This window comes from Talpa europaea (assembly GCF_964194135.1).
Source record: "Talpa europaea genome assembly, chromosome: X".
NCBI lineage: Eukaryota > Metazoa > Chordata > Mammalia > Eulipotyphla > Talpidae > Talpa > Talpa europaea.
Window position 1 is genome coordinate 82,123,103 of NC_140081.1, and position 7,269 is coordinate 82,130,371.

Genomic DNA, 7,269 nt, shown 5'->3' on the forward strand with positions numbered 1-7,269 from the left:
GCACCAAGTGCTATCAAGCATTGCTTCCTGACAACTTCTGTTCCTACACATTATGAGCTATAGATTTTCACGTAAGGAATAAAATAGCCACATAAATGCAAATATGTACATTTGGGGGACAAGTTATTTAACCTTTCCAGGCCTTAGCTTTCTCATTTGTAAAATGGGGGTGATCGCTGTACATGTGATACCACAGAATTTGGGTGGGATTGAATGAAAAGACCCTGCAAACCACTGCATGCTCCCTGGGGCACAGCAAACATCCATTAAGTCAACAGATATTTGTTGAGTGCTCTCATCCATCATGCTGAGGATTGCAAGAGAATGGCAGTTTCTCCTCTTAAGGAGTTTGTAGTCTAAGCATAAAGGGTGATAGAGAAGGAGAAGGAGATAGCCAGAGTCAAGAGGGCTTCATGAGTCAGAAAATTGTGCCAGAAAAAACCAGCATCGCAAAGAGCAAGCGGTTTTCTGTGACAGCATGCCTAAACTGGGGTTGTGGAAGCAGGGACAGGAAGGAGAGCAAAGTTTCCCAAAAACATTTAGGAGGTAAAAGGGGTCAAACACTATGAGCGGTTTGTTTGGAACCCCCTGGTGATAGTTGTTACCTGGAGGGTGGAAATATCCGTGCCAATTTTTAAAACACTTTTACACAGATCACTATAATACTACCTGGCAGTTAAGTGTTTTATAAATAAGAACTCATTGTGTCCCTATAATGACATTTTGTGATCGGTATCATTATCACTCCCATCTTACAGATAAAGAAACTGAAACAGGGTCATTAAGCAAGTTGCTTGAGGGCGACAGAACTAGCCAGTGGCAGAGCTAAGATTCACTTCCAGGCAATCTTTATATAAAGTCCTATGTTATCAACCACTCGCCAGTCTCTGCGTTAGATAGTTGGAAAGATAAAGTTGAAAAATACCAAAAAATTATCAATTGCAAAAACAGATGTGAAACTACTTGGTAAAATAGAAAAGAACTTGTCAAATGAATTGTTAATAATATAGGGAAAAAAAGACAATGATCACATCCCCTGGCTCTCTGCAAGTTTTTGGGCTAAGGCTTTTGTTCTTGGACCAGCAGCCTGAATCTTGAGCTCAAAGCCCTGCTGGCTGGTGATAGAAGTCTGAAAAAGGTTCTGGGACTGTTTGGAGAAGACACCACTCCCTCTGGCCTTTTGTTGTGGAATATTGTGGAATATTGGAAGGCACTTCTTATTCAGGCTTCACAGAAGTCACTCAAACTAGGGCTGTCAACTGAGATACTAGAAACCCATTTCTAGGTTACTTGGGTAGGACTTGAAATTATAATGTGAACGTAGAAGGAGAAACCTTCTCTGGCTAGCCTCCTTAGAGAAATCTTGGGTGGTCCAAAATTATGACAACAGGGTCTGGGGCTGGTTTAACTGAGATGGAGTTTGTGACATTGACTATGCAGGCCTTTGCCCATCAGGAGACAGGCAAACCTGTGGCTCTGTGATTCTGAGTCTTTTACACACACACACACACACACACACACCAAGAAACCCAGGCTTTTCTCCCACTTTGTTACTCTGGAGCTGTTTGGTAGCCAACAATTCATCGTTGGCATTGTTTTGAGAATGGCCAGTATTGTTTCTGATGCCCTGCTCTCTCTGAATCTCTGTCTCTTGAACTGGTGGACCGACAGGGTGGCACGGATGTGGGAGCACCTGCTTTCACTGTCCTGAGAGGTGATGTTACTGGAAAATATTCTTGAGCCACACCCCCTCTCACTTTTACATCTTGGGTATGGGAGTGGCAGACAGCTCCTTTCTATAAAACTTGTATTATTCCCTCACGGGTTATGCGACAATGGTTAAGTACAAGACTTTATTGAGTACTTACTATACACGACGAGGTAGGGTGTATGATGGAGTATAGAGGCGGGATTAAAGCCATTTGTAAGACAGGACTTCTCAGCTCCAAATACTCTAAGCCTGCCTAGAGAGGAAAAAAGGCTACTATTTTTACCAAAGTTGTGCGGGTCCCTGAGGAGCACTAGAAAAACTCCAAGAAGTGCCTTTCAAAGGAGACAAGATACCGCAGGCCAGGTATGTGCACAGGGCGGGCTGGGGAACCTTTCTCCATAACTATGCAGTGTACGATCAGATTTTGTTTTTATTAACTCTTGTTAATTAATGTCTTGTAGTATCCCAGGAAGAGAAACACAGGCAAAGTTGGTGCGCTGGAGCTGGCTAGTTCTGACTCAGGAGAGCTAATATGCACCTCTTATCTCAACCAGGCATTCAGTAACAGCACTTGGTGACTTGAAATTGGCCATGGTCAGAGAATTTACTCCAGTGAACAGCAGTACAAATCAGCCTTTTCTTCCTGGAGAGCTGTTTGTTCAACATTTACTAGCAAACTACTTCCTTCCTGTTTGATGTCTCAGGACAGTATTTTCATTGTTAAACAGGAACTTTCCCAGGTGACCAGGAATCCTGATCATTTTCTTACACCCTCAAGAGTGGCGAGCACCGTGGTCTGCTCCTGCTCTTGTGCTTTGCTGCGCTGGTGAGCCACCTAAGGTCTATCAGATCTCTAGAGTATTTGGTGCATCCAAAGGCTGCTAACTAATATGGCTTAGCACCCTGACTACCTCCCCCCCCCCCAATTCTTAGCTCTCATCCTCTTTTGCACTGTGGAGTGTATGTGGAGTAGACAAGTAAGGAACTTAGGTGGGACGAGGCAAGTGCTGTTCTGGGACAGTGAGGAGGCCCCACCAGACAGGACAGATTCCAATGGCAAGTCCTGGTGTGGGGTTGGACTTAGGAGGTGGGAAGTCCTTGCTTTTGGAGGTGGAAAGGGATGTTGGGGCCCGCCCACAGAGTTCGGGTTTGTCAAGCAGTTCAACTAGTAAGGGCCCTGTTTGGGGCACAAAGTCACTTCCAGAAACTAAACTGTGGGTATTTTCAAGACTGTGAAGGAAGATCCCAATAATAAATCAAATGCAAGTGGTGAAACAGAGCAGATTCTTAATTAATCTCATTGTGAGCCACACGGCCTAGTGAGCTGTAAGGCTTGGAGGTCTGCCTGAGCAGGCTTCTGGATGCCTGTCACAAAGCAAATGCTCAGTGCCATAACCTGGGTGAATTTACTGAAGGTTAATGGATGAAGAAAGAAAAGGAAGTTTTGTTGCATGCCAGTCTAGCAGGGCCACAAGGTTCTGTTTGACCCACATACCATGCATGGGCTCACCGTCCCCAAATAACAGTGCTCCTACCACCAGGAGATGCCTTTTGTTTATTAGAAACAATGAGAAGTTATGTGTGTGCCTATCATCAGGGAGGGGTTCAGGAATAGACATAAAATGAAGGAGGGCACGGAGGGCAGGCTCCCCAGTGTTCCAGGACCTTTTTTTCCTGTGTTGGATAAAGTTGACAGTCCCAGGAGGAAAGGGGGTTTGGCCCCTCTGCCTGGGTTGGGCAGGCACACTGGCTCCTAGAAGCAGTTGAAGTCTGACCCAGGCAGGATACTTTAACGTGCCAGTGCCACCTTTATTCTGCTTCAATCTGACTTACTTGGCTCCAGTGTGTCCAAGTTGCAGGCATGTTTACGGGTGACAGGCTGCGTGGGCAGGGAATGCCACTCAGGAACTTTGAATTACTTGTCCAAAGGAAAATATAGAAGTCAATAATTGGATTCTTTTAGTCCCATTTATTATATGATTAACTAATTATATAATTAAAGTTAAATGGAGACGTGCAAACTGCAAGAGCAACACAAATTAGCAATTTAAAAACACATCACTGCAACATCACCCACTGCTGACAATCTGTTTCTAAAAAAGTCAGTTTATAGGCAACCATTTCAATGTACATGCATCTCTGTGTTCCACTTGTTTTGTGCCCAAGGATATGGTCAAATTTTCAAAAAGATCCAAGTACCTTTGACAGACAGAATCTGTTAATCTGATATACTTTATTGCTTTCATGTTAACAATATTTTTTTTATTTTATTGGTCATAGTCTAGTGTCTCCCCAGCCCACACATCCTTAATTTTTATCTTCTACATTCACATCCTCCCTCCCAGGTACCCCTCCCTCTTTCCTTCCCATTTTTTTTTCTTTTCTTCCTTTACCACGCAGTAGGTATACAGGCATACATACACACTTAATAGCAACTCACCAACATTACATGTTCCATCAATTTTCACTAGTCACCCTGGCAAAAATACAAATAATCACAAAACTAAGATCTACATTCTATTAAGAAACTGGACTTTGTAAGTCAATGTAGTCACTTATCTCCAGAAGCACCCTCTCCCTGGGCTGCAGCTGCCTGCAGGAAAGCCTGGAGTTTTGGAGTTTTGCTGACAAATGCCTTGAAGTCATCTTGATTGTCAAAGATTCTTCTCTCATCTTCAAATAGGAAAGACAGCCTGCCTGGATGGCTCACTCGGGGCTTCAGACCCAGGAACTTCAGCTGGTAGTAGATCTTGCTCCAACTTGGTCTCTCTTCCACTGGAAATAAGGCATAGTCTGGTGTCAGCCCTATTTTAACCTTGTTAAAAATCAGTTCTCCTTTTTTTTCAGCAGCTTGCAGAATGCTTTCTTTCTCTTTCAAGTTTAAGAACTGTATAATTATGTGCCTTGGACTTTTAGTTTGAGAGGTATGTTTAAATGGGGACCTGTAAATTCTCTCTGTGTGTAAGTTGAGATCTATGTTTAGCTCTGGAAAATTTTTTTCAATAATTTCCTTAATAATGGTTTGGAGGTTACTCTCATTTTCTGCACCCTCAGGGATGCCAGATACACGAACATTGTACTTCCTTGAAGCATTTTCAAGATCCAGCACTTTTTCTTGAACTGTGAAGATCTGCTGCCTTAAAATTTTTATCTTTTGAGATTGAAGTTCAACTTGGTCCTCATTTGTACTAATTCTCTCTTCCATGATATTTATTCGGTAATTTTCTTCTCTCAAGATTTCTTTCAATCCTGCGACCTCACTTGCCAGTGCCCCATAATCTTTGATGAGCTTTTCCTGTGTGCTTTTTAAAATGTCCACATGGTCCCGTATCACTTGCAGGGTGGAAAACATCAGCTCCCTCACACTGCTCCTTTCTCGGGGCTCTTCCTGCTGACCGGCCAGGCCCCCTGCATCTCTGGAGCACCCTGAGGTCCCGGGATCCTCCTCGCTGTCACAGGACTTCTTGCCTGTGCCCAAGCTTGTTTTCATCATTTTTCTCATTCTCGCTGAAGCTTAGGTGGCTTTTGTTTTCTTTTTCTGCTCTCGTAGCTGAGGCTTCTGTGAGCTTTGAGGTGTTTCCAAAGCTCAGCAGTTGGGTTCTGCACAAAGCTGCTTTCTCTGTGCTCTCCCCCAGATGCTGAAGAACTGGGGTCTTTTCAATGACATTCAAGCTGAAATCCTCAGAAACACTATAGGAAATGAAGGTATAATTAACTGATGTGCTCTGCTCTAATAGCATGGGGAGTAAGAGCTTCATAGCCCTACAGGTAAGATAAAGAAATACATAAATGTATAAATAACAAACAAACACATATAAATACACTAAATACCTGCATACATAAATACATACACACGACACAATATAAATAAAGGTGCCAATACATAAACATGGAAATAAATATGAACAGAAAATGAACCTCACATATTCAGAATATTTAGCTTCTACCTCGCTGAGGATACACAGAATATGTTTCTGATTAAGCAGCTAGGTGCATTCGAATTATAAAGTAAAGAGTAAGAGGAGTTCATCTACGTGATTCAGTGTGTGTGGAAAGAGATTTTGACTTTGTGTCAGGGGGGCTTAAATTTCAGTCCTGGCCGAACAACTTACTAGCTGTGTAATCGTGTGACATTTGGCAAGCTGCTGAAAGTTATTTGAGTCTCCATCTCTTCATCAGTCAAATAAGTATTCAATAGCCGTGGGTTACATCTGAATATAGAACTCTTTTACCCTCTGCCTAATCACGTTAATTTTTAACTGTTTCTTCACACTGGTATCTGGGATCTAGAGAGGTGGTGCCGTTTGGGGTAGATGCAGGATGTTGGTAGATTGGGCACTAGAACAGATCTCAAATGAATACCCTGTCTAGGCCCCTAGCACCATCTTTCTTTTTGAACAATTAAAAGCTACTTATTTACTTTGATTCTACCCAATCTTATAGAAAGCAATAAAAGAGATGAAAAAATAAACAGTGCCTTCAAGATTATGATCTAACAGAAGATACATCTATAGTCACCACTTGATATAATGCAGAGTGTGGTAAGCTTCGGAAGAGTGTTAAAGTATTATGGGAGCACAGAGGGAAAATAGCCAATTCTGACTGGCAGCAACGAGGGTGTTTTTCATCCAAGTTCCCCAGATTCAAGCATCCCTCTCATTAGGCATGGTGAGGGCCCCTTTGAGGCTTGCTATTCCCAAATATCTGTCTCACCCACCTGTCTCCCTGACACTCACCGTATGACTCACCTTTAAAAAAAATACAGGGACAAGAAGTGCAAAGGATTGCAGTACAAGTTGTGTGGAGAGTATCTGGAAATTAGACTTGAAACATGGACAGGAACCAGATCACTAAAGGCCATGTGTGCCCCATAGCATTTTTTAGCAAGATTTCTAATTTGTGCCAAATGGAAAGGCCAGGTCACAGTCTGGAGGCAAAGGGAGGGCTTCTCACCAAACAGAAACTGTCCTCCCTGGCTCCTCAAGCTCCCTGGTGTTAGTTAAGTTGTCCTGAGCATGGATCCTCAGCAACAATGTTCAGAGCAACCTTTTGAGCTGGTAGACCACCCACACCCTCCCCCCCAATTCAAAGTCCTTATGGTTCAGGTTTCTTTTTCAAAGGAAAACAAACAAACAAAAAAAAACAGAGATGGAATAGCTTACAGCTACAATTACATAGATTAAAATACCTATGTGCCTTTTGCAATTTTCAAATAACAGGATGTCTTAAACCCCAACGTGTCCGACAAGCTAACTTTTAATGGGGTCTAGGGGTAGACAAATGAGACCGGTAGATGGTGAGCAAGAAAAAGAAAACTCAAAATTCAGTTCTGTAAGTTCAAATACAAAAGGCGATTTCATCTGAATTCTCAGAAAGACTCAAAAGTGCTAAAGGAAATTAGTATAATCACTTGATGGGATTCACCTAATAAAAATCAGAACAGCTCTATGGAATTTCTACATTCAAAATAATCTTTAGTACCCAGAGCACTTAGTACTACAAGATCTTAAGCAAATGGCATTTATTCATTTGTGCAATTATTCAAAAATATATTGCAC